Here is a 27,293-nt window from a genome sequence, read left to right as displayed (position 1 = left end):
AAAGGGGCCGTAAACATGGCCGCCAAACATTTCACAAATAATGGTACTCCATGAAAGAACGCAGGTCATAATACCCAAATATACATTTCGTTCGTCTCGTGCTAGCTCAGTGACCCACATAAATGCTTTCAAAGACGAGTAACCACTAACACTTTATTACTTTATCACTGTGGTGCCGATGCTTGTAACAAAATTATATAAATAATGGCACAAAATTGGAGCACTAACTCATACTAACATGAAAGATGAAAGTCACTGAAAAGGTTAGCCAGCTGTAGGACTCGAACCCACATCTTCTGGATTACCGGTCCAGGGCTCTACCAGTCACATTTGTGTGTGATTGTCCCTTGTGTGTTGTTCCAGCCTTAGAACATCAGTTCTCTCATGTTCATACTAACGTGTTCACTTTATCACTTTGGTGCCGATGCTTGTCACGGATAAGAAAGCAATTGATGTTTAAATGTTTGAAATTCATTAATGCAGCGAAGATTAAACGGTAACTCACTCCATACTTTGGATCCGAAGAACGAAAATGAATATACAAGATAATTAGTCCTAACGGAAAGAGGAGAGATAATAAAATCATCCTTTCTCAATGCGTATACAGTGAACTTTCGTTAATATGACCCCCGATAATGTGACATACGTGCTTTACGACCATATACTACTGGGGAACGATGCAGTGAAACCTCTGCAAATCCCCCCGTTAATATGACAATTCCGCATTATGACCAAAATTTTCGGGAACGACCATGGTCATAATAACGAGGGTTCACTGTATAGGTAATAAACGAAGGTAATTCTTTTTTTCCTCAATACTATGACGTGCAGTAGAAGGCGTGCATGATTTAATGGGATGATTTGATTAATGGGCAGCACACGTCAAAGTCTCAGAACCCCCTTCAAGCTCGAGGCGTGACTCGATCGGCTGACTTTAAAGTTGAGTATCTATATCAACCGAACACGCGTGTTTATTTTGGCTCTTTTCATTTCCAAGGCATCCCTTCGCGGACACAAGATGGCTAAGAAGCTCTCGGCGATGCTTTAAAGCGTAACCGTTTGCCTTCGAGATAAATCAGTTCTCATTAAAATGGCGCTCCGTCTAGAAGCAGCGGAGATGAAGCACCTTATTATTCGCGAATCCCACTCTTATAAATGTGAGAGCCACTTCTCGAGAGAGAGGTTTGTCGTGTTTTCTCAGACTTTGTATTTGAAGTATAGTTTCTCGTTACTGAAATCAGAAAGAGGAGGGTCGAAAAGAACAAATGAGAGCAACGGAGCACTCGACTCAATGTGCGGTTGAAGCGACGGCATGTTGAATGTGATCTGTTCGGGTTAAACGCTTTTCGCAAATACGAAGCCAAAAAATCTGGCGCTATTTTGTTAGTGTGCGAATCCGGATGAAATCGGATGGTGTATATATATATGCGTTCGAGTGTCATCGGGTCAAAGCGAACGACATTTTCTTCTCAAAGAATTCATATGTCTCCATAGTAAAAAAGTACGTTTCATGAGGCAGCAGTAGCCAAGCTTTTAACCAATCTGCCTAAGGTTTCCCGTTTTCCTTTTACCCTCGTTTTCCTTTATGCTTTATCCTACTACACCCACTCTACCCCTTTCCAGTTTCATGTTTTTGTTTGTTTGTTGTTCTCTTTTTTCTAGCTCTTTTTTTTTTTCACCCACAAACGCGTTTTGGAGTAGCCAGTTCTGACTTGGTCGTGACTATAACCTCCCCATATTTTTCTTTCTTTTTCCAATCCAATCCAATCCAATCCAATCTTCATGCAATCCATTACTTTCCCTCAAAGGCTCCTAACCGAGCTCTTTCACTGGATCCCACAATCTGCTCGATTCTCATATACACATTCACACGATTGTGCGCGATGAAAGTACTATATTTCGGAGTTGATGTTCGCAACATGGAGTTTCTGTTTGCATCGCATTACCAATGCAAATTACCCAGAAAGTCGATGCCGCACGTCCTGTTTTCATGCCTTTTGCGTTTATACTTTATTGACGCTAACGAACGGTCCGTGGACGGTATTGCGAAGGATCAATGAAAAATGGGCAGCGACTCAGAATGGAATCCTCTGGTTGGGCAGTGGCACGACCGTTCGCGAACTGTTTCCTCAAAAAGGAATCGTTAAAACTCCATACTGTTCGCGCATTCGAACGATTCCGAGAAAGCTTGGCGAAGAAGGCACTCGACGAAATCAACGTGACAGCGAGTATAGTTTGTAGGCAAGATGACCTTTTCTGCTACTTCTGCTGCTTGAAAGGCCGTGCCAAGTAGCTCGCTCGAGGACCCGCCATCAGAGGCCCGTCAAAAAAGCGTTTGTGCCGGGGAAACTGATCTTTAACTGCACAAAAGTAAGTGTATAGGCCGACATAATCATTTGGGTGCTTACAACCGCCCCCTTCACATCATTGATAATAATAATAATAGTAATTGGGAGTCAGGGATGGGCATAAATACATTTTTTGAGTATTCAAATATAAATACAAAATACTTTGTTGAAAGAGGTATTTAAATACTCTGCATAAATACTTTTCAACATGAGTATTTAAATACAAAATATAAATACTGTATTTAAATACCGTAACTACTACCATAAATACTGTGAGGAAAATGTCAACCGGAATTACAGAAATAACGATGATCATAACAACAAATCAGCAACGAACAATAGCATTTATTTGTTACATTATCATGACAATTTTAGTATTAGAAGTTTCTCGAATATTGTATCTTTTAGGCATCTTCTGTTCGGCCGTACAATCAGATTCGCAAATGAGAAGAGCACCTGCACAGGTGCCGATGAACAAATGCTGGTATTAAATTTGACGAAGATGCTTCGTACAACAAAGTAATTGGCTAGTCGCGACCGTTGTCCGCAACAACAGTGAAAAACTTGCCATCTAAAATTGTTTGTCGTATGTGCATCGTAGCACAAACACGGCATAACTGCGCCCCAAACTCTCTCTTCTTCCCGAAAGGTCAAATGGAGGGCAACTTTAAGATATGAGTCAGCATATACTGTATTTAGGAGTATTTACAAGAATAAATACCCAAAAATTGGTATTTAAATATAATTACAAATATATTTTTCAAGTCTGTATTTAAATACAGAATATAAGTACATGTATTTATATTTTAAATAGTATTTTAATTACAATGTATTTAAATACTGCCCATCCCTGTTGGGAGTAACATATGACATGATTGAAGCGTGAATCAAGCAAGGCCATTCCAACCGAAATCAGCCAGAGGTGTGGTGTAGCTCGAGCCTCCTAGATTTGGCTGAAAAAAAAAAATGTGTGCATGCCATTAGTGATGTGTATGTAGGATATAAACATTTTTTTACCGAGATTTTGTTTTACATGAACATTGGGGGCGCGTCGAACTTGGCCTAAACATGAAAAAGTGTTCTCCGTTCCGCGCATGCGTCCTTCTGACACATATACAGACGGCATTTCTGCGCTTTCTTTGCCTCACATAGATGGGCAACGTCACGACTGTCGTTAGAGGGGAAAGGTCGATCTAGCTTCCCGAAGGGCATATGGAACGAGAACAAATCTGGTGACGCGGTGAGAGCTCAAGACCGGAGCGGCGTTTTGGGCCAAGTACTTTTCGGCAAGTAAACATTCCCGCAGGAGTTCGAGATTATTTGTGCTCATATAAACTAGTGTGTGCAGATTAGCTTTACGTAAAAATATGAAGGTGATCTGTATTCGTCGTCTAACTAAGCGACCCAGAATATTGAAGCTATCGAGACAAGACGTGTATATGGGTGGTTTGCAACTTCCTGTCAAAATGAGTTGCAGTGTCACGTGGATTTTTACGCTTCCGGTTCGAAGTTCTGCTGGAGTCGCATCTCGTCAGCGTGTTTTCAATGGACGGATGTTCGGTGCTTAACTGCACTAATTCTGCGGAAGAAAAACATAAAATGTATCACGTACCCTAGGATCCTGCGCCTTCGGAAAAATATCCTCATTGGAAACGAAAATTGAAGTAAGAGGCGTGTAGGCCACTTGTCACTAAATGCCATGCTGTGTACTTACCATGTTGAATTGTGCGTGGCTGTGATAACATTATATAAACACATAATGTGAAAAGAACTTCATTAAGTCACAAACTTCGTCTCAAACTAAAAGGAAACGACTGCATATACGTATAATCCTTAGAGTGCAAAAAAAAAAAAAAAAATGGCTGCGTAAAATACTGCCTCGACATTTTGTTGTACCATATCTGAATTGTTACTTGTTATCTTTGTTTCCTGAAGCGTCAATTTGTCCGCGTTGTAACTATATTGTAACGGAACATTTCGCACAGCAAAAGATCGCGATTTCAAAGCGCGCGCCAAACGGAACGGAAACATGGACGAACTGTCACGAGACTATGTCGGACCGGAAGTTCGAAGTCCCAGCATGCGTAGCGCCACATCGGGTCTCCCTTCGAATCCGCGTACTTACGTGGGGAAGAGGGCAGAATTGGAGACTGGGAGGTCCGCGGTTCGAATCCGCGGGCCGGCTGTGCCGTCTGGGGTTTTTCCTGGGTTTTCCTCAGATGTGTAATAGGCGTATGCCGGCACAGTTCCCCTGAAGTCGGCCCATGGACGCAGCTATCCTCCCCCCGAGCGGATTCCGCTCGGTCTTCCACTTCACCCTTTCCTCTCCTCCTCTCCACCACCTTTCCCTTCCCGAGAAACATGCCACCTAATCAGGCAGGCAGACCTCTCGGGTTCCTCCCAACGACACTCCTCCTCCTCCTCCTCCTCAAGAGGGCAGAAGTCAGCGCGCTCTCCAGCTGTCGGCCTGCTTTCCATGTCTTGGAAAACGGCCGAACGGTCGTGGGGCAGTATTGCTTGCACTACTGCTCCATGGAAAGATTTTTCCTAATCTTCTTAAAGCTTCGTGGACTTAGTGGTCATATCGACCTCCTCTGTATTTTTTTTTTTTTTTTTGTAACATGAAAAAGCATACCGCGGGTATATGCACTAACCCCGTGCAATATCCTGATAGTTCCGCGTTACATCCAGATATTGCACAGGGAACGGATGTTCCAGGGAAGGTCCGAACCCCCGGCCACTCGTATATGTCAACGGAATGGCCCTTATAGGAGAAATGTCTTTCTCCCACGTAGATTACAATTTCCGTTAACGGATGACCCACGCAAATCCCCAGGACAATTTGTTCTCTCTGGGGCGAGAAAAGTTCCGTCTCAGAAAATCCTGCGTGTGAGCCGCACGGAGCAACGGAAGCTTCCACCAGAACATTTTCCCGAAACTTTTGCGTCGTCTGCAAAGGACTCCTTTGTCGTCTGCTCCGTTATCCTCCACAGCGTGCAAACAATAGCTGTCAACCGTGCGCTCACTCTTGAAAGGCCTGCACGCTACGTATGGCGGGTAACGAGAATTCCTTCTTCCTTACTTATCCGCAGCAACGTCAGTCATATGTCAGAACTACCCGCCAGATTTAGCGGTGAGACGCCAAGGATGTTTCCAGTGTTGTCAGGTTAACGTGCAAACGATGTTGGAATAACTGTCAAAGTCTTCGTTTCACTAATAACTATCTTTCCGGCGACGTACTGAGGTATCTAGCGCGAGAATTGTAAGTTGTTCACTTCTCGGGGAGCTTTTCTTATACAAAGAGGCAAATAGAAGCTTGGTCTGCCATCACATGGCTACAAGATGGCGCATGGTCGATACTCTGAAGCATAGCTTATTTAGTGACTCTAAGTTAATACATGCCGTATTACATTTTGTGTCTGAGTTGAACTATTACGATAAAGGCGCCGAAATCGCGACATACCAGCTGTTCAGGGCCATGGTGAAGACTGGGAGGTACTGGGTTCGAATGCTACCACTGATTGTGCTGTTAGAGATTTATCCTCGGCTTTCCAGCAAACTTTCGGGACAGAAGCCCACCTAGGAAGCGTACTAGCCCCTCTCTCTTTCTCTCCTGTGTCCCACTCCTTCACCCTGCCCCTCTCCAGCTGTCCACGCGTGTACACCGTTCATGTCACTGTTGCCTCGCATTGCTTACGTGAAATGAAAAAAAAAAAAAAATGAAATTGAAAATTTAAGCCACGCTTAGGCGTCTTTATGCGCTCATAGATTTCGTACGCGTTGGATTTTTTTTTTTTTTTTTTAGTTCTTTGACCGTCTTATGTAAGCTTCGGTTTCTGACACCCGCTAAAAGGCTTATTAGCTTTGTTCCTGCGGTGCGCTTTCTGTGAGGCCGCCTATCCGCACTCCCTGTTTCGTACGCGGACCCCTTTTTAAATTTATACCGAGGCTCTTCTAAAAGCAGCCCCCTTCCAAATGGATTCGCCGCTTTCCCTTTTCGCGTCTCTATAAACTTCATCGCCGCCTTCTTCCAAATGTTCCTTTCTTTGCCGTTCCAGCAACAGCGGGTTCTTTTATGTGCGTTTTCTTTTCTCCCCCCCCCCCCCCCCCCCCCCCCGTTGCTAGCGTATTCTTTATACCGATGCTCAGTCAGGTAGATTATCTTTTTCTCTCGCTCTCTCTTTTTTGTCTTTTTTGTTTCCCACGACGTCATTACTTTTGTCGGGTGTTTTTCGTGCGCTAAATTCGTTATTCTTATCCCGAAATTATGAGAAAACTGTTACGTGTTAATTTAGGGTGCATTGATTGGGTAATTGCATTGGGTAATTGAAATGAGTTGGAAGACTAAACCGAATAATTACGCAGATTACGAGCCGTTTCGGTTTTACGGATGTTATGAGGAGAAACAGATAAAATGATCCCAAACCAGGCATCATATACCTCGAGTATTATCGCGCCTTCATCACCTCCACCATCTTCACCTTCTCCATCTAGCTTGTCACGTATAGTGGTGGTGGTGGTGGTGAAAGGACTCGCCGTTGTCGGCCTCACAGAGGTGACCAGCGTCACGACTATAACGAACTTTGGGAATGTGCGTCCGGGGCCGACTTCTTGGGGAACTGTGCCGACATGTGTCTGAAAGCGTCTGTCTGAGGAAAACCCAGGGAAAACCCCAGGTAGCGCAGCCGGCACTTGGATTCGAACCCGGGTACCTCCGACTCTATAGTCCTGGCCGATCACCCTTTGTGGCTAATGGCCATTCGACATGCGGCAGAAGAAGAAGGCATAGATAAGTATAATCGAAGTCAAAGGAGAACTTGAACGTGTACGCGAGCACATCAAATTCGTAATAATTTGTGGCTGTACCACACCGTAGCCCCTGGATTTATCTTGCCCGTCAGAGAAATTTAAGTCGAGATAAGTCAAATCTCAGCACACGGCATCCTATATATTTCACATGTGTCGCAGAGTTGGTAGCGTCCAAGATTAAGTTTCACCGCGCCACCTCGTGGTCAGTAGGCGGATTTGTTGCCAACTGACCCATCGAGATCGACTCTATCAAATTATATCTGTCTCTATTATTACCTCTATTATATTAAATATATATTATAAATTAAATAAATATTAAATATAAATATATATTAAATATATACTCACTAACACATGAAGTTGTACAGTTTTTTTTTTTTTTTTTAGTATTATGTACTGTATATATCCATGTCTGTATTGTATGTATCACTGTGAATATCTTCCCTTTACGCTCCTCTTCCTTAATTTTTTATGTTATATTTCGCCTAATCTGTATATGTATGTATGTATATATTTGTAAATACTGCATTGTCTGCGTGCGCCAACACCAAGGCTTCGGCTGTTCTTGGGCACATTAATAAATGTATTATTATTATTATTATTATTATTATTATTATTATTATTATTATTATTATTATTATTATTATTATTATAAATTTAAATATTAAATGATATCTATCTAAAGTGAAGCACTGAGGCTTCGCCAAGTTTCTTCCCTCTAACATTTTCCTTCGCCCCAGAAACATTCTAGGTCGTAAAACTGTTTGAACCACACATTTGATTCCGGTAACGATGGCTGCTTATGTCAGCTTCCTCTTGGAAGCCTCGGCAGGTAACGCGCCTTTCCGGTTTAAATTCGCTTCTCTGTGTATTTATTCGCGTTCGGTTCAAATTTCGGGTCGCAAGAAAGCCTTTCGTTTTTAAATTCTGTTCATTTCGGGTTCACTTGAAGCTAGCTATGAATTCCGGTTCACGTTCTGCGTCGGGTCGGCTGCTATCGCCGCTTCAGTCATCTGGAATGGACTGGCGAATGGACGTTTCAAATTTTTTTTTTTTTCCCTAATACAGTCAAACTCCTTTACAACGAAGCTCAGGGGACAGCAAAAAAAATTCGCAGTAAAGGTAGTTTCGTTGAAAAGGATGTCCATTATTGGACCTATAGGCTCCAGCGGGACCGCAAAAAAAAATTTGCTGTAGTGGTATTTTCGTTAAAAAGGTGTTCGCTATAAAGGAGTTTGACTGTATACTGTAGCTTACCCAAGCCGCTGTTTCCCTATAGTACAATCCTCCCAGAGGCGGTACTTCTTCTTCCTGAAGTTGTTTGCTGCGGGAAGTGACGTATTTTTTTTTTTTTTTTTTTGGCGCGATACTTTTGTCACAGACTCCTTCTTTCACGCCTGCGACAGGCGCCGGAAGCGACAGGGAGCGGAAGTTTCACTTATTGTTCCGCGCGACAGAGGGCTTTCAGCCATCTCGGTCCGCATGTTACGTAAACTGCCTTTCACCGCGCAAAATGGTTGGAAAAGGTTAAAGTATCGTTATATCGCTAATTAACGTAGCCGCGTCGGCGCCTGTGATCGTTAAAGAAGTGTTCGCTGTATACACGAAGTTAGGCCAGCAACACGGAAATTAGGCCTCGCTAAACGCCCATCTCAATTGTCTCGCGAGGTTTAACTTTTGGACATATCAGTCTTTGTGTCATGCAAACCCGCACACACCCATTGTGTCATCCTGCACAAGAGAGAGATACATGATGACGATGATATGGGCACAAACTTCCTCTGCGCCTGCCGGAAGTCGACATCACGCGTTTGTAGTGACGCATGCGCAATCCGATGTACTTAATCGCGTCCTACAGCAGGGTTTCTTTGAGGTATACAGTTTTCCCAACTGCAGATACGTCCTTCCTGAACATTACACAAACAACAACGAGAAACTGAAAAAGTCGCCTCGCTTTTTGGATATAGACGCAGTGATGGCTGCATGGTTACGACAGTTCGAAATATATTCGTAACAAAATGTGGTGAATTTAGAGATTCCGAGCGGTGCTCCCCCCCCCGCGAACGAATCACTCAACATCTTGCGCCATTTCGTCTGGGGATGGCTATGTCGACAGATCGGATACAAGTACCGTACACATACTGAGAAGGGACGCCTGAGAAACAGTGTTTCCCAAACAGCCGTCTGACGGTATCGATCTTCGACGAAGAGAATTGATTGCTTCGCTTGTGCATCGCATGTAAGTTAACTTTTTTTTTTTCTCCTGCTTTTTGAGTGTCTTTCATTGTGGACGACGGGGTACAATAACCACTGGGGACCTCTAGTCGAATCGACCTTTAAAATTGGCTAAATTTATAGGTACACTGAGAGGTAGGTGTGATTGGAGTTACTAGCCTCCAAACGGATAGTTTCTCCAGTCTAGGGTGGTAATTGAGTTTCGAGAAACTTGTAAACTGTAACTAGTTAGTTTTCGCAGTAGCTAGTTACTTTTCTGCCAAAGTAACTTGTAACTGTAACTCGCTACTTTTCGCAGAAGCTAGTTACTTTTCCGCTAAAGTAACTTGAAGCTGTAACTAGTTACTTTTCTGCAAAAGTAACTTGTAACTGTAACTAGCTACTTTTTGTAGTAGCTCGTTACTTTTCTGCGAAAGTAACTAGTTTTCGCAGTAGCTTGTTACTTTTCTGCAAAAGTATAATTGTAACTACGTACTTTTGGCAGTAGCTAGTTACTTTTCTGCTAAAGTAACCTGTAACTGTAACTAGTTACTTTTCTGCTAAAGTAACCTGTAACTGTAACTAGTTACTTTTCTGCAACAGTAACTTGTAACTATAACTATAGTTACCGATTTTGGTTGAAGTAACTGTAAAATGTAACTGCGACTAAGATGTTACTCAGATATTGCAATATTTTCCACGCGTCAGTCTCCTAGCGTCGCTTTGTCGAGACTTCAAATACCCTGCTGTTTTTCTCAACAAGGAATTCCACGAATTTTTTCTTTTTCCATCGTTATTTTAGGGCCCACGGGAAATCTTCTGTTTATGACACGATATAATTGTGCTGGGACAGTACAAGTACTGTAATAATTCTTTAGGGTTACATGTACTCAGGTTTTTGTTCCTAAAATGTAACTGTGAAGTAACTAAGTTACTTTAACGTGGTAACTGTAGCTGTAAGTAGTTAAATTTCAAAAACAGTAACTGTAACTGAATTAATATTTCTGCGGGCTAACTGTAACTTTAGCTTAGTTACTTTTTTATTTTTTTCGTGCGGGGGGGGGGGGGGTAACTTACCCATGATAGACTTCCTCACTATGTGTTCACCGAATGCTTTCTAAGCTCACTTCACCTTTTAGAGCAACAGCCGTGTCAGGGGAATTTTGCGGTGTTGACGGTGATTATGGCGAGCGTAGCAGCTAACCAAATGACGTCAGAACATCACGTGGTACAGTGGATGTCACCAATGACATCACACACACGCATGACGTCACACCACCTGCAGCACCGCCATTGGCTGACGCGGTAATCAATCGCAGCGCAGGGAGAGGGAAATAAATCGTGCTGTGCGCTTGTCGCTATTGCACGAGGCTCGTTACAATACTCACTTTTAGTGTATCGTACAACAACAACAACAAATAGATCATGATATGGCCTGTGGTGCTTCACCGCTGGAGAGCAGTCCACTACCCCATTACATGCGAAACATGAGATGTGAGATATGAAAATGAAGTTATGTGTCAGTACAACACTTGAGCTCTCCTCCACTGGCTGCGCTGCGCTCCGTCACAAAAAAGGAAGGTGAGGAAAAAAAAGAAAAAAAAACACATGAAAGAAGCGCCAATAGTCATTGAGATGCAGGGGAGGACCCTACAGCGTCTGGAGCAAATCGGTAGACAAGAGGAACTCCAAGAACATCAGAAGATCACGACGGTGTTGCACATGGCTCTGACATGGGCCAAGAATTATTGCAGCCAGGTTGAATGTCTGTCGGCTAGCACCACTCAGCATGAGCACAGAGAAATGCGTCGTGAGAGTTGACACTCCTTGCACCAGTATTCGAGTCTCCAAGACCATAGGTCGATGCACGAATTGGAGTTGGTGGTGGGTTCTGTCAGTTTGTCGCACATATACAGGGTGTGTGCAGAAAAACATGACCCGCATTTTTACATGTAACTCGTTGTCTACTTAGCCGAGGAACTTCCGGTGGCGCACGACGGCGTATTTATGCGTGCGAAAGCTACAAAAAAATCCTGGAAAGCATACTCAGTGTAAAAAAATAAACAGAGCGCGAAAACATGAGCTTCCATGCATTAGAATAGGGTGGTCATGACAGTGCATGGTAGTGCATTTCGGTCTCAGGAGAGTTATGTGCAGGCACCGCTAGGGGTACTGCCGATGAGCATCCATGTGGGACATCGTATCGATTTATGCACCTATAGCTCCCCTAGCGGTACTTGGACACAACTCTCCTACGTTAACCGTGTTGCCCTTTCACATACACCCTGTTGTCCACCATGTTGCCCTATTCTGATGCACGGAAGCCGATTTCGTTGTTCCGTTTATTTTTTAAGCTGAGTATGGCTTCCACAATTTTTCTGCAGATTTCGAACGCATAAATGCGCCATCGTGCGCCACCGGAAGTTCGTTAGTTAGGTAGGCAACAAGCTATGTGCCTAAATGCGGGTCATGTTTTTCTGCACACACCCTGTACAATGTCATTTGGTTGGCGAGCTCTGTTGGGAACGTGGTCTTATTAGCATCCACGTTGAAATCACCCGGTAAAATAATTGGTTTGTGCCGATGTACTGTGGGTGCGGAAACTAGTTTAGTTTCCGCAACCACACGGGCACGAACGCAGAGAGGAGGAAGGCAGGGAGGAGGGGGCGGAGGGTTTTTTGTCAACGTCGAAGCGGTCGCGTGAGGGCGAAGTGTGGCATTAACAGCTGCAGCCTGCAGCTGTAAAAAAAAAAAAAAGATTTTAAAAATGAAAACTTTGCGTACTGGTGTTCGGATACATTGTAGAACATACGTTGTACGTTGGCGATTAAATTAAATTATCACCGATTCAATAACGTTTCAGGTTGGATAAAAAATGGTATGTGACGTCAGCAGGATGGGAAAATATGAGGTTTAACCGGAAAGGAATCCCATCGATAAGGAAAAAGAAGAAAGAAAACTTAATAAGACGACGGACTCCGTCTGTCGCACCGGCGCGATTGAATAGAAAGTGTGTGACTTGTCTTCTTTGTCCACCCGTCACCATCTTCGATCCCAGCACAGCTTTCTTTCTCGGCTGTACCTTTCTTTCTCAACTTTTCTTTATCTTTATTGCGTAGAAAGCAAAAAAAAAAAAAAGAAAAGAAAAGAAAACGAGAAAGAGCAACAGCGCGTCACTGAGTCGATCGGCAAACTCCAGCGTTCGATTAAGAACCCCCCCGAGAAGGCCATTTGCATGACCCCCACGTCGCACATACTGCGGTCCGCTAACGTGTATAGCTCTGAATCCCTGGCTCTGTATATATATATCCGTCATTTGTGAGCTGAATAGGCGATTAAGAATCTGAGGCACGTCGCTGAGATTTATAAAGATTATCGTTTCATCGTTAGACACATAATATTGTTTGCTGGGTAATTGTGTTTATTGCGAACGTGTCGTTGGTGTGAGGATCGTAAATATTCCACTCCTTCCCTGCTGCCTTAATCTGTACACGTCTGTATATATAACCATCACAGCCATAGCTGCTTCGCGGTGTTCTTACGTAACAGGTAATAAGAAAAGCGCGGGGAAGACGTATTCGAACGCGTAAACATTTGAAGACGCTTCTAGTAGTCGGTAGGACTTCTATTAAATTGACACACACACCCACACACACAAATAGAGATACGATGATGAGATGGGGCTGATGCCGGCCAGCAGGCTGGGCGCTGCCCCAGTGCCACTTGTACGTGATGAATTAAATTAAATTAAATTAAATTACTATTAAATTGAGCAGTGCATATACCAATGGGAGTTTGAGTAGCAATCTGTTCCGGACAAAAAGAATTTACAGAACGGAACGATGAGCGTTATGGGGATCACGACAAGTTGAAGATCGGGCTCCTGGCTCTTATACCTTCTTCAGAACTAATTTTAGTGTGGTTCATGATGTGTACAAGAGTAGTGGAAAAGAATGAGGTGTGTATATTATGTGTACATTTTAACGCGGCACGTATTTAACGTACATATTGTTTGGGATCTCTCGCAATGACAATATACAGCGCAATACAAGCTGCGTATACAATCACTAGTCCGCGGGACGCGAAAGCCAAAGTAATCTATGGGGCCTGCTCCAAGGAGGTCTATAACGCCCAATATGTGAGCCCACTCACCACACGATGCAACGGCAAAGAAATCGCCTTAAAGCCTCATAACTGCCCTCTGATCAACATGACTAGCACTCACGCTGTCTTACATAGTAGTAGTAGTAGTAATTAACTGAAAAAAAAAAAGTCGGGATATAGTCACACTCACATCGGAGGATGTCGGTTCGAATCCAGCTGTTGCTGCCTTTTCATCGACTGCCACTCCTTAATTGAAGTATGCTATATAGTAACTATAGTAGTAGTTGCTATAGTAACTGAAGTATTACTGTGTATGCTTCGGCAGTTTTTTACTCCGTGGTTTTCCGACATTGCATTCACACCGTGGCTGATTGATTGATTGATTGAAAGAAAGAATAAAGATCTATAAAGAAAAGGATCTATTGATTGATTTCTTGAAAACAGACGATGCGCCTCACAGTACTATACAGTATGTGCAATTGGAGGTTCTGTTTTGGGGGCCTTGTACCCAAAGTGGCAGTGTTTATTGGCGCGTGACACGAAATATAGTTTTCACGCTCAGTTTTTCATCTTTCGCTCAACCGTAGAGTGGCAGACATCTATAGACATCTATACTTGGTGCCTGTTTGCGTGATAGCTTTTTGATAACTTTGTGATAATTTTGTGATTACAGCATGACTGCCTTGGCTGCCACTAGGGGTCGTGTGTGCAGTTGGTATATTTAAGATGTGTCCCTGCCATTAAAGTTGTTTGTCAGTCAGTGCCTCGTCTGTGTTGTCTCTTTGTGTCCCCTGCACCGGGGTTTTATCGCTTTTAAGACATCTATAGACCAGATACCGATATAGTCACGTGGGTCGACTTCGAGGGGAAACATTCGTGCATGGCTCAGTAATGGCCAGGAGTCGATGTCGTGTCTCATAAATCCATAATCAAGTGTCGATACGACCGCGAAGACAAGGATCACTGGATTTAACCTATACATTAAGGTTCGATACTCGGTGCGCGGGTACACTGTAAACTGGAAAACACCCTTATGGGTGTAAATGGCTTGTCCTATAACTGACACCTCTTTTTACACCGTACATGGTCTGGAACACCCTTTTTAGAGGGTGTATTCCGTGTAAATCACCCCTGGAAAGGGCGCTTTTCTTTGAAAATGCCCTCTTTTGCACCCTTTAAACACCCTTTTAGGAGGGTGTAAGATCGTTAAACACCCTCCTAAAAAGGTGTATAAAGGGTGCAACAGACGGCATTTTCAAGGAAAAGCACCCTTTCAAAGGGCGTTTTACACGGGATACACCCTCTAAAAAGGGTGTTCCAGACCATACGGTGTAAAAAGAGGAGTCAATTATAGGACAAGCGATTTACACCCATAAGGGTGTTTTTCAGTTTACAGTGTAGGCTTATCAATACCCGTACGTGTGGAAAGCATGAAGTATATAGTTAACGGATAAAAGCGTAATAACTAGGTCGGGATACATGTGAAACAAGGAATAACTAACTATTACCATTTCATTTGGTGATAATGGATGAGGTGTCCCACCGCTAGAGGCCATAGGAGGTACAAGTAAGAGAGGCACATACAGTGAACCCTCGTTATTATGACCATGGTCGTTCCCGAAAAATTTGGTCATAATGCGGAATTGTCATATTAACGGGGGGAATTTGCACAGGTTTCACTGCATTGTTCCCCAGGAGTATGGCCGTGAAGAGCGTATGTCAGATTATCGGGGGTCATATTAACGAGGGTTCACTGTATCCCATTTTCCGGCTGGTCAAAGTCACTCTGTTTTTCACGGAGGCGAGATGGTGCCTTTGGGATTGCTAGCCTGCGGGGAGACATCTGTTTCGGGCGTAATCGAGTTGGCGTTGTCCTGGGGCCCATCTCCACGTGTATTCACTGCGTATTCGATTAGGATGAGTTGGGCCTCCTTAGGAATGTTACTCTAAGAAACAATATTGCTTCGAAGGGACGCGTGATGGCGTAGTTGCCTCCTGCTATAGTGTAGGGAAAAATAGATGGTCAACATTGTTAGGATGGTCGACGTTGTGAGGTATATTTCCGTGTCTTCCTTTTGAGCTGATTGTCTCGTTATAAGGATGTCTGCTCACCACCACCACCACCTTTTGCTTGAGTTTACCCAAAGTCTGTGTGGAAACGAAGTTATACCCTCGGAACCACTTTTCATATTTACATCTTTACTCGTTTAATTGTTGCTGAATCTGTCCCATTTTATAACCGAAACTGGGCTTCGTGCGTTTCTCCGTTACGTCAGCTATCACATACACGCACACATATATATGTTAGATGGTGATGAGGTGGGTGATTCACCGCCGTACATTGCCTCATTGCTTTTGGGAACGGATGAAGGGGAATGATGAGCAAATTAGAATGGGTACAAGCGAGCTGGTGTACTGTAGGAAGAGATAACATTTCCTTGAGTTTGAGGAACACACAGTGTGTTGTCCTCTTCGTATTTTTTGTGTTAATCAAACTCAAGGAAATATGTTACCTCTTTCGAGTGGAGAGCAACAACTCCGCTAGGACACGAAAACGCTGGTCGTTGGTCAATACGCTCTTGGTGATGCTGGTCAGGATGGTCGCCGTGCACTCCACAGGAGGGGCAGAGGGAAGACTAGGTGAAGCCACGACGGTGTTTGGCGGTGGCATTAGGCGTAAAGGCGACGTTCAGCTCCCTCCCCCCCCCCGCGGTGGAAGAAGAGTGATGTAAAAGGGCGCGGTAGTCGCGGAGGGAAAACGTGAGGTCTACAGCATAGGGAGAAGAGAGTGGGCTACGTCGTGTTGCCGTTGGGCCTGCATCTTGGGGCCGGTGAGGGTCGAAAGGCGGTATCTACGGTCGCTCGAAGACGGAGGCAGCATTCACACGTGGCAACTCGAACCAACGTCTTATGAGTGATTTCGAGACCGCATTTACACGTAGCAACTCGGTAGCTCCATCCACAAACAACCTTACGGCGACCGGAGAATGTGGCTTCGAATCGAACTGGTGATGTCTTTTCTTTAGCTGCTGTTTATCAAATTTGAGTCTGTTTATTACGCCAAAAGATCATCATGATCTTCAAAAAAAAATGGCTGTTGACACGTTTGCGCGACGATAATAATAAAAAAGAGTTAATTCTCAGCTAAACCTGCAGGATTTGAACCCACAGACCCACGAAAGAAATCACACCACGCCATCGGGAGTCACGTGGCATTGTTCCCCCTCGCTGATTGGCCGGTGCAATAGCAACTTCTCAAGTTTTTGGTCGGGGAGTGACTCCGATCAACTCGAGTTGCTGGAGGTTGCCGGTGTCGGCCGACTGCCATAGCAAGTCGAAAATTGCTCATAATTGCTGGAAAAAGTTGCCCCGTGTGAAGGCTGCCTGAGGCATTTGATTCGGTCTACCTTCTTCTTCAATGCACCATAATCTGGTTCCACCTGTTCCCTCTGACGTTCAATATCAGATAAAATCGATTCCATCGGGAAAACTTGTTGCGCTCCCCGAGCGTGTGCTCGTTTTATATACTTCACAAAATACGTGAGAACACGGAGTGCGAAGCAGTAGCCGACACCATTATTGCGTAAGGCAACGACTATACCGATGCAGTTTTTTTTTTTTTTTTTCTTCAGGTATGCGGCTGGAATACGTAGAATCATCGCTGGAGGCCAGAACGGTCTCGCGAAACCGCCAGCCAATTTTTAACACGGACAGCTCATTAGTTTTGCTATACTGGTTCCTGCGCGGCATTCGTTGCGGTGCAGCACTTTATCACTGTTTGAGTAATGACGATAATGCAACCTCCGATAAGCTGTCCAGGCCCGTGAGTTGCAGTGGCCGCTCCCTAGAGGCGTTGCAACAGGGTGTGTGCGCATGACGCCACATCGTTATGTCACCTTGATAGGTATGAGATTATTCGCGCGATAAATTCCCTGCAGCTAAGGAGGTAAAGGGGCAAAGTCGGCTGGCTATCGGTGCGCTGTTATCACCGATTACAGTTACAGGTATTTTTCGAAATACTGCACTGTTGTTGTTCTTCTTCTAACATCCATAGTTTTTATTTTTCCCCCTTGGGGTATTATTGTTTCGACACGCGTCAATTAAAAGACGGGAGCCAATGGGCAGCCGTCCAGAACTTTTACGGACCTTCCGGGCTGTCAAGTTTCCCTTTCCCTATCCCCCTTTCTTCTCTTTTTTTTTTCTTTATCGTTTTGTTGCTGCGGACATTTATTTCAAATACTTTCTTTCTTTCTCTTTCGCGTCAGGACAGCTTGTAAGCACTGGGAAATGGTGCGTTCGAATCTTACGACCGACCGACTGTGCTGTCTGAGGTTTTCCCAGGGTTTTTCGACCGACTTCCCCTTGAAGTCGGCCCAGGTGGCATGCCGCCACTCCTTCCTGATGTCCTCTCTCCACCTGTCGACGTCTGTACTCCGCTCATAGCCACCGTTGCTTCGCGGCGCTAACAACGAAATCTTTAAAACAATAAAGGTTTGCCACAACGAAAGAACGACTAATCAGCCAACAAATAAATTATGCTGTTATAGCGCACGACAACTAGCGCGCCAACCGTTCTAACATTGAAAGTGTAATAAGAAAAACTAACAATTTAATAAACAAACAAACAAGCGAACCAACTGATGTTAAACGAATAACAATCGATGTTCGTTTATTGCTCTTTTTTGTGTGTTGGTGTGTCTTTGATTTGACTACATGTGTGTAAACAAACTTTCACGGCCTAAAACATGTGTTTAAGAGAGAGAGAGAGAGAGAAAAAAAAAAAAAGAAAGAACGAAACGTCCATTGCTGCTGGACGTGAAACCTCCTAAACCTCCAAATGTTTCTTTTTGTTTTGGAGTCATACATTGCAACGCATTGCGACATATTTATTCCCAAAGCTTTATTTTCTAAATATATCCTATACGCTCCACGAATACGGGCCGAGCAATTCCTCGGCCGTTTCTAGCCCGAAGGGCATATCCTGCACACTTGACAAGTTTGCAAAGAACTCCTGTCTCGGTTTCCACAAAGATTTATGCGCTAGTATAAATTCCACGAGGTTTTTGTTCGAGGCTCTCCACCGGATTTTTTTTTTTTTTCGCTTTTCTACCCGTGTTTGAGTTTGAATTTGCGTTTGTTGAGTGTTGTTTAATGCCTACTTTATGTCATCCATATTGCGTATCTCTTGCTTTCCTCTGAAGGGAAGGCGATTAGAATTTCGGAACGAATCTTCGCTAGCTTTTCACAAAAGGAAAGCGTGGCTTCACGTGTCTACATAAAATACATGGAATCGCAAATTGAATCGTATTGTAATGCAATCGCCGTTTGCAATTTGCCTGAATTCGCAAGTGCTTTTCATTTTTATTCTTACTCTTCTTTTTTTTCTTTTTTTTTTTTAGTAAAATATATTTGGCTCCTGTAGCGCCTACAAAAGCAGTAAAAATAAGATGGCTCCGTTCCTCTTTAGGCGTTGCGCAGGCAAAAGAGGTTGTTCTTTCTCCACCAAGTGGGTATTATGTCATTGCGCCATTTTATGTCACAACGCCGCGAGCCCTTCCATGTTCCGGACACTCTTTTATGTTTGCGCGTAATTTATCTTTGACAAGCTGAGTAAACATAGTCGAGTGCGTATTTGCTAGCGCTACCTGTCTGTTCACCAGGTAATGAGGCCCATGAGGGCCATCTTCGGCTCTAGATCCCAGCCCTCTAATACTAATGACACTATTAATAGGATGGGACATCATCATCCCACGAGCGCTTTCCCGTACGCAAGCAAGCAGCACAAAATGTCCTCGTTATTACATTAAGAAATGTAGAGAGAGAGAGAAAAAAAAACATCAAGATAAGCGTCAGCGTCCGCATTTTAATGCCCGCGAGCAACGCGCCCCGAAAACAGTTACCGCGCGGCGGAAATAAATTGCAGACGACAAATGCAGATACACACAAGGAGGACGGGTCACGTGATGTCCCTCCTCAACCGCTTACCGGTCGCGCTCTTTCGAATGCATTATTTACAGCAGGATCGCAGATCCTCGAGGTGCGTGAGTTTTGTGCCACGAATTTTTGGTCCGTGTACACCATCGCAGACGAGATCGATCTTCTGTGTACACCACGTGCATCGATGACGTCATTGGATACCCTGTGAAGCTGCTTCTGTTCCATCACGTGGGGTTCCCCTGACGGTGCTGCTGAAAGCCGTGAGTAGAAATGTTCGCGCTTGCAATGTTGGAACTGTTGGGACGAGAGCAAGGGTTGGTGATTTACATTGGTGGCGCAAGAAATAAGGTGCGACATTTTGTTTTAGATTTGTTTGTCGCTGCGTTAACAACTCCGTATTTTTTAAAAGTTGTTTTGTAAATCACTGGCATTTTTTTTTTTTTAGTTTTCAGTTCTATATATATATATGTGTGATGAACACTCGAACATCCGTCCCGAGCAATATCAGTTTAATGAATAATCCTGCCCAGCGTGAGTTCGGTCTCTTCGTCGTTACGTCACGTATATATATATATATAGTAATGAGATTCTAATTAAATACTGACAAAATTATTGAATTTCGCGCAGCTGTATCACAAAATTGTCCAATAAACCGTTTCCCAACAACCCTCCCAAACAAACAAAAAAAAAAAACCTGAAAAACGAAAGTGAATTAGGAAGTAACTTCTGTTTCAAGCACCGCGATTCCTTACCAGCAGTCACATGTCCAACAGCTGCCAGTTTTGCAACGAGAAATTTTATTTAAATATTTTTTTTTTTTTTTCATTCGACACATCTATTTCTAGAGAAGTTCCACGAAATGAGGCCAAAGCAAAGATTTCCATCTGATAGAGATCATACTCCACTGGAGGCCGCGGGTTGATGCTAAAAAGAAACCTCGTAAAATCTCTCTCACTCAGTGTAGTGGTAGTTTGGGACGTTCTTTCGAGTCGCAGCTCCGATAAGGGCCGCGTAAGATGTGCGCAGAATAATGACAATGAGATGTCCAGACGATATCAGCGGCAAATATTGTCACGTCGTCTGGTCAAGGCTGACAGATCTCCCTTTCTTGGCTAGGCGTGTCGCAACGCCTGTCAAGTCATTGTTGCTTCTCTATCAGCGGCTAGCACAATCGGAGCTTCTTCCAGAGGAGTTGCTTCAAGTGCTTGACGGAAGAAAGGCGTAATACATTGTTGGCCAACTTTTACAGATCGGAGTCATATAAACGGAAACGGTACGATAAAGAAAGCTGCGAAAAACTAAGTTTAACGATGTGGTGGACCCAGTCATTTGAAAAGAAGCGCGCGATTGGCTTGTCAAGTCTTCGAAACGTTTTGAATGATAACCCTCCTCGGTAGCTCAGTCCACGACCTACTGTATACTAAAGACCTGGACAGCTGGCGATCGCCTATGGGAGAGCCGGGTCATGAGATAGTTACGGTAGTGGCCACTGCAAGCGCCACATAGCATTATTGGGGAGAGGGAATGACACTGTCACCCTTGCCACAGTCTTTCGTGCTACTAAGTTACTAAATGCTCTGTTGCTAAGCACGCGCTATTCTCTCTCTTACTGCTTCGTCGTTGTCAACAGAGCCCACCATGCATTGCCGCGGTTTCGGCAAGTCACGTGGTAACGAATAGTGCGAGCTAGCGCCAAATCCCATAGGCGAGCGGCGATTGCCAGAACTACTACCCCGGTGCTGGGAGCTTTGCGGATGTCCAGGTCTCTAGCATAGTAGTAGGTCGTGGCTCAGTCGGTAACGTGTTTGCTTGCTGAGCTGTTTCTCTGGGCCAGGTGGCGCGCGAGTGAGCAGCAACGTCAGCGCCCCAAATTGTGCAATACACGGTCGTTTAGCAGACGACGCGGCACTTTCAAATACACAGTCTCGAGTTGTTCGCACTTTTCGAGAAGCACCGCTTTTTCTGTGGGTTTCCTACAGGTTTTGTAGCTTCCTTGGCACCATACCGTTTGAAACACCATGCAAAAGACGCTGATGAAACGACCTACTGTTGGGATCTGTGGCCGTTTGGGCCCGAAATGGCGCTGTGAAAACTTTACTGCAACAGCCGTATAGGTAAACATTGCTTCCAGCGCCGTGCGTCGGAGATTTCTGGCGCACGTCAAAAGAACGTACCCCCGGGTGATCGAAACTATCCGCGGTCCTACCCTGCGACACGTGCTACATGTTGCCATACTATATAGGCAGACAAACCTTACTTGTAACATCACGGCATCATCATCATCATCATCATGAATGATAATGATACTTCGTGGCATTACGTCGCGAGTCAGCTGTAGTCATTAGCGATGTCACTGTGGTCGTTCTCCGAACTAATTTTGCCAACCTGAGGATTCTATCGTTTATATTTAATACGTATGTTTACGATTATCTGAGAGAAAGGTCAGCTCTGCTTGCTTCGTGTGTTGATGAGAGGGTATAATGACAGCACATCTGTCCGGAATTTGGAGTGTCTATGGGTTCAGACCCCACTTCTGGTGACTTCTCATCAGCTGGGGCATATTCTTTCATCGAATTGCTACTTACGAAATGCACGTACCCTTCCGAGAATTGGACTGTCTCGTAAAACGGTGGCACGCTCGTTGGTGAATGGGCTAACTTCGCCAATCATCCTGAAAGTTACCGTGGTACCGGGAGCATCGCAAATGAAGGCTCGTATGTTTTGTGTTGTGTATAGTTCAGCGGAACTACCCGAATCCCAGAACAAGAGGGACTAAATAACTATACTCCTCTCCCCTCCCCTGTATACCACCATCTTTCCCCTCGCTCTTTCACCTCCTCCTCCTCTTGATGCACTGACCGCACTTTCCCCAAACATGAGCTGTGTTTGAGACTTCGTGTTTGTGTCTGTCCCTTCGCGTATCCCTAGTCTCGGGGTTTTACATCCTGCATCATCTTCACCAGCTCGCTTGCTTCCTAGCCATTTTTTTCATTATCACCCCCTCCCCAACCCCCCTCAGTCGTCGATGCACCGCCATTGAAGAAATAATTTCTTTCAGGAAAAAATTCCTCTGCCTGCATCATTGAGTTCGCGCAGCACACTAATGATCTGCCAGGAAAAGGATCATATTTCGGTCCTCAAGGTCTCCTCCTCGTTGTACGTAACCGACGTCTTTTCTGCATGCAAAATGTGCCTTCACGCGTTCCGAGCACGCATGATGCTCTACGAAATGTGGTGAAGCACCCACGCCCAAAAGCGTACATCGTAACAGGCTTTACTCGGAAACTGTTCTTTCATGCTACGCGGCTAATGGGAGCTTCCAGCGACGAAATTACTTCGGCTGCGCTCAATGATATTACCATGGGTATAGGACATTTTTTAAGGGGGATTCCGTCGTTAGGTTGCAGGATGTTCGTTTTATTTTGTAGGGACGATCTTTTAGCAACGGTTCTATATTATGTCTACTTCTTTTTTTTTCTGGTCTGTGAGCTGAAAGCCGTCAGATTTGTTCTATCCTATAATGAATTGTGCCAAGCTGTAGGTGCTATAGGGATTCTTGGGCCTAGCCCCGCTCTCGCGAATCTTGGTCGCTACTTCGGTATCGCTCGCATCAGAGCTGAACGTCTCTGGAGAGTAACGCACTGTTTCTTTGCATGTGTGTTGTGCGAGATGTGTGTGGTCAGTTTGTCGTGGCCATGGCGGGTCTTATTCGGGGCTGCATTGGAAAGAAACTGTCAATTTCGATCTACGCGGATGACATCTGCATTTGGACCAGCGGCAAATCCCGTCCGGCCATCCAGCGGCGCCTGCAACACGCTTTGAACACTATGGAGCACTACCTCGCAACGGCCAGCATGGATATCTCGACTGAAAAGTCCACGTGGTACTCCCGTTTACGAGAAGGAACATGCATCCCTTCCCTCTTTCAGTTGCTGGTGTACAGCTGAAGAGTGGCATCTTTTCATCGTTTCCTATAGGTGTCACGGTAGACGCCAGGCAGTCTTGGGTGAAGCACATAGCGAACTTGGAAGCCAAGGTCCACCGGTGGATTGCGGTGATCAGGCATCTGGCAGACATGAAGTGCAACAGTGCCATGGCGTCGCTTTTGGCCGTCCACCGAGCTTTGATTTGCGGGTCACTTGCATACAGCTTAGCCTGTGTTGAATGGCCTTCCACCTTCTTCAGTCCATAAGCTTCAGTGCCTCCTGGCGCGCAGTCTCCGAGTGTGCTTGGGAGTCCCTCGGGCGGCAGAGACCCATATGGTCATTGCTGAGGCTATAAGGAAGTCCCGCTTGAAGTTCTTCGCTACAGGGAGACGTGTCAGCAGTACCTCCGCCTTCTAGCTCACCATATCGGCGGCATCCGCTAGTTATGAAGCTCCGGAGACGCAAGCACAGCAGCGTACATCCATGTGTCTCTCAACTGAAGACTAGTATACCTAACTTTGTGGTCGCACCCACAGCTTCCAGCACTCCTCCTTGGACTTTTCCGACACCCTGCATCTCCCTGTCGGTGCCTGGGCTAACAGGGAAGAAAGGCAACGTCGCTGCGTGCGTGACGAAGCATCTCACTCTCGATATGATGAGCTCGTGTTATGAGACTTCCACCGCAGTTTTCACGGACTGCTCAACCACGAGGGGAAATTTCGTCGTCTGCCTTTGTCACTCCCTCCGAGTCAATTTCAGATGACCATCATCTCTCACATAAAACATCGTCAACATGCCCTGAGCTTTATGCTATTCTTTTCGCCCTGCGGAAAATATTACTGACAGCCCTGTTCGCTCCTGGGTCGTTTTTACGGATTCCAGATCTGCGCTGCAGTGTGTGGCAACTATGGGACTTCGCGGCTCACTCAGTCCCGTGGTCATTGAAATTCTGCAAGTATACAAGAAAGCAAGCGCACAGGGCGCACTCTATCGTCTTCCAATGGATCTCGGGTCACGTGGGCATCAGCGGAAACGAGGGCGCAAATCGAACAGCCGCAGGCGCGCACAGGTACACCCGGCGTGTCCCCATCATCTTGTCTCGGGGGATCGCCGTTACCTCGTCTCAAGCCTCACTGGCCCCCATGGGCAACGTGACATCACCACCCACTCTCTGCTTTACTCCGTTGACCCTACATTGTCCCTTACTCTCCCCCGCCGAATGCCGCGTTCCTTTACCAGGGTCTTCCACCGCATGAGACTTAATGCGGCTTTTACACCGCGGCTTTCAAACACCTCCTCGGCGTCGGCGCGTCCAGCCTCTGTTCCACGTGTGGTGTGCGCGGTGACCTCCCATCACGTCCTCCTGGTCTGCGGACACTACTGCGCCCTCATGGAAACCCAAAAGACGAGGAAGTATCGCCAAGAGAAGACATATTTTGTATCCTGCATCTCTTTGGTAACTTAGTAGATCTATCCGTAGTAATGAGCCTGTGATTGCGCCTCTTTCCTTTCGCTCTAAGCTCTACGAAACGGAGAGGCGGCAACTCTGTGCTCAGCTGAGTGGTGCTAGCCGACAGACGTTCAACCTGGCTGCAATTCTTGGCCCATGTCAGAGCCATGTCCAACACCTTCGAGGACTTCTGATGTTCTTGGAGTTCCTCTTGGCTACCGGCTTGCTCCAGACGCTGTAGGGTCCTTCCCTGCATCTCAAGGACCATTGGCGCTTCTTTCATGTGCTTCTTCCTTTTGTGCGACGTATAGCGTTGCGCAACCAGAGGACGGGAGTTCGAGTTGTACTTGCATATAACTTCATTTTCATATTTCACATCTCATGCTTCTTGTGTAATGGGGTAGGGTACTGCTCTCAAGCGGTGAATCACCCCAGGCCATAGTCATGATTTAGTTGCTGTTGTTGTTGTTGTTGTTCCTTTCGCTCTTTTCGTTTTTCCTTCCTTTTCTTCTTTTTATTTTTCCTTTTTTGTAAGCGGGAATAGCAAGTCGGCTTCTGGAGCCAGGCTAACCTTTCCCCTCTTTCTTTGTTTTGTTTTGTTTTGTTTTTTGCAATAAACCTATATCCCCCCCTCCCCCCGTTGTAACCGGGCCCTCTTAAGGCCTTGGCACTGTATTTTTCAGTGCTACGTGCTGCATTTATGCGACAGGAAGCCTCGAATATGGACATTTCCATGACCCGACCAATTACACCAGGACGTGTGTCACATCCCGCTATGGAAGACCACCGAGTTCAAACCAGCGAGTTGAGAAGAATGGAATTAGATATGCCAACGGACGGACAACCCACAGCGAATGGAAGTATAAGTGCCTTCATGCTAAACGACCGCGCACGGACTCTGATAACGACAATCTCATAACCGACGATGATAGTGGATGCAGCAACGCTGAAAACGTCGAACACAACGACGAGAACAGTAACAATGGAAGATGACGAAGGTTTCATTACCGTCGTTCACAAAAAGAACCGGAAATTAGGAATCCCTGTCATTCTCCATATTTTTCTTTCTTTTCCAATCCAATCCAATCCAATCCTGTCATCTCCGTCCCGTGAAACCTGATGAGTCCTTCCTGCGCGCCAACCCTAACACGGTTGCTAGAGAAGTAATGACGGCAACTCAAGAACAGATCAAAAACCCACAGAATTGCATCAGACGGCAGTATAGTAATTACACCGTGGCCACCCTGCCCGCAGCGTAAGCCCTACTAGCTCTAACAAGCCCAGCAAACATTGCAGTGACTACGCGAGTGCCAGAGTCTTACGCAAGAAATGTGGGCCGGATAACCGGCCTCAGAACACGGTATTCTGATGTACAGCTGTTGGAATTCCTTCCTTCCAGCAGCTGCCGTTGAAGTCCGCAGACAGCAGTTTTTCCGCATCAATGAAGATGGCACCACAAAAGCGACAGAATCAGACAGTGTGATAATCACCTTTAAGTCAGATATCAAGATGCCAGAGCATATCGAACTCGGCTTCAACACAAACCGCTCTCCAACGCGTCGATCAACGCCAGTTCGACTTAGCCAAAATTCCCTCACCTTCTGATGCAAGGCCTACGCGTTGTTAGTGAGTTCCTCTCCAGCACTGGACCAATGGACGAACTGTAATAGGACACCTTTCCATCATCATCACTTTCTCATCCCTTCTACAAGTGCAATTGGGAAGTGTACCGCCATAACGGCGGAGAATGACCCACCACATCATCATCATCCCATTTAGGTGTGTCTGTGTGTGTCAGTTTGTCTCCTTAAAGTATTGTATATAAGCTAACGCGGAATCATACGATTAGGTAGGATTATTTCACGTGATCGTCCCAGGGCCTTCTCATTCCAAGTGCTATAAAATGTCCATATGTGGTATTACTCTCTCATCTGTTTGTACTTTCTGTGTGTAAGCGTACTGAGGTAGCCAGTTCGACTCCGTCGTGACTCACATCCCCATTTTTTTCCTTTATCGCATCACCATCACGATAAGATTCGTAGAGGGCAATTTTTTTTAGCCTTGAGTCGCTGTAACTATCGACATTATGCGACTGGAAATTCCAATTTCTGACATTCGCGTAACTATATATATATATATATATATACAAAGTAAAAATAGCCGAAGCTCTCTCTCTCTCTCTCTCTCTCTATATATATATATATATATATATATATATATTTATAAGTCCCAAACGTCGCCACACCTTATATACATACTTATAAACATATGTTTAACGTGCAGCCAAAGAGCGTATGCTATTTTTCTTCATTTTATATATATATATATATATATATATTATAAAAGTGAAATAATAAGACTTGGACTACAGATAACAGGAACGTTAACAAAAACTAATTTATTTAATGGGCAATTTAACACATAGATTAAAAATAAATTTTTTAAATATATGTGTTAAATTGCCCATTAAATAAATTAGTTTTTGTTAACGTTCCTGTAATCTGT

At 44.9% G+C, this 27,293-nt stretch overlaps 1 protein-coding gene across 6 annotated transcripts in view; it reads left to right on the top strand.

The window, feature by feature from the left end:
* Nucleotides 1–27,293, top strand: part of LOC135398863 (probable 3',5'-cyclic phosphodiesterase pde-5) — a 130,698-nt gene that overhangs the window by 53,964 nt on the left and 49,441 nt on the right. The window contains exon 1 of one of the 6 annotated variants that reach the window (XM_064630393.1): nt 19,425–19,672. The exons of 4 other annotated variants lie outside the window; for them this stretch is intronic. The gene's annotated coding sequence lies outside the window, so the exon portion shown is untranslated. One more of the 6 variants, XM_064630394.1, reaches the window with a different exon arrangement.

Source organism: Ornithodoros turicata, chromosome 6, assembly GCF_037126465.1.
Source record: "Ornithodoros turicata isolate Travis chromosome 6, ASM3712646v1, whole genome shotgun sequence".
Classification (NCBI taxonomy): Eukaryota; Metazoa; Arthropoda; class Arachnida; order Ixodida; family Argasidae; genus Ornithodoros; species Ornithodoros turicata.
The sequence above is the reverse complement of the archived record's forward strand: the minus strand, read 5'-3'. Positions and strand labels throughout refer to the sequence as shown.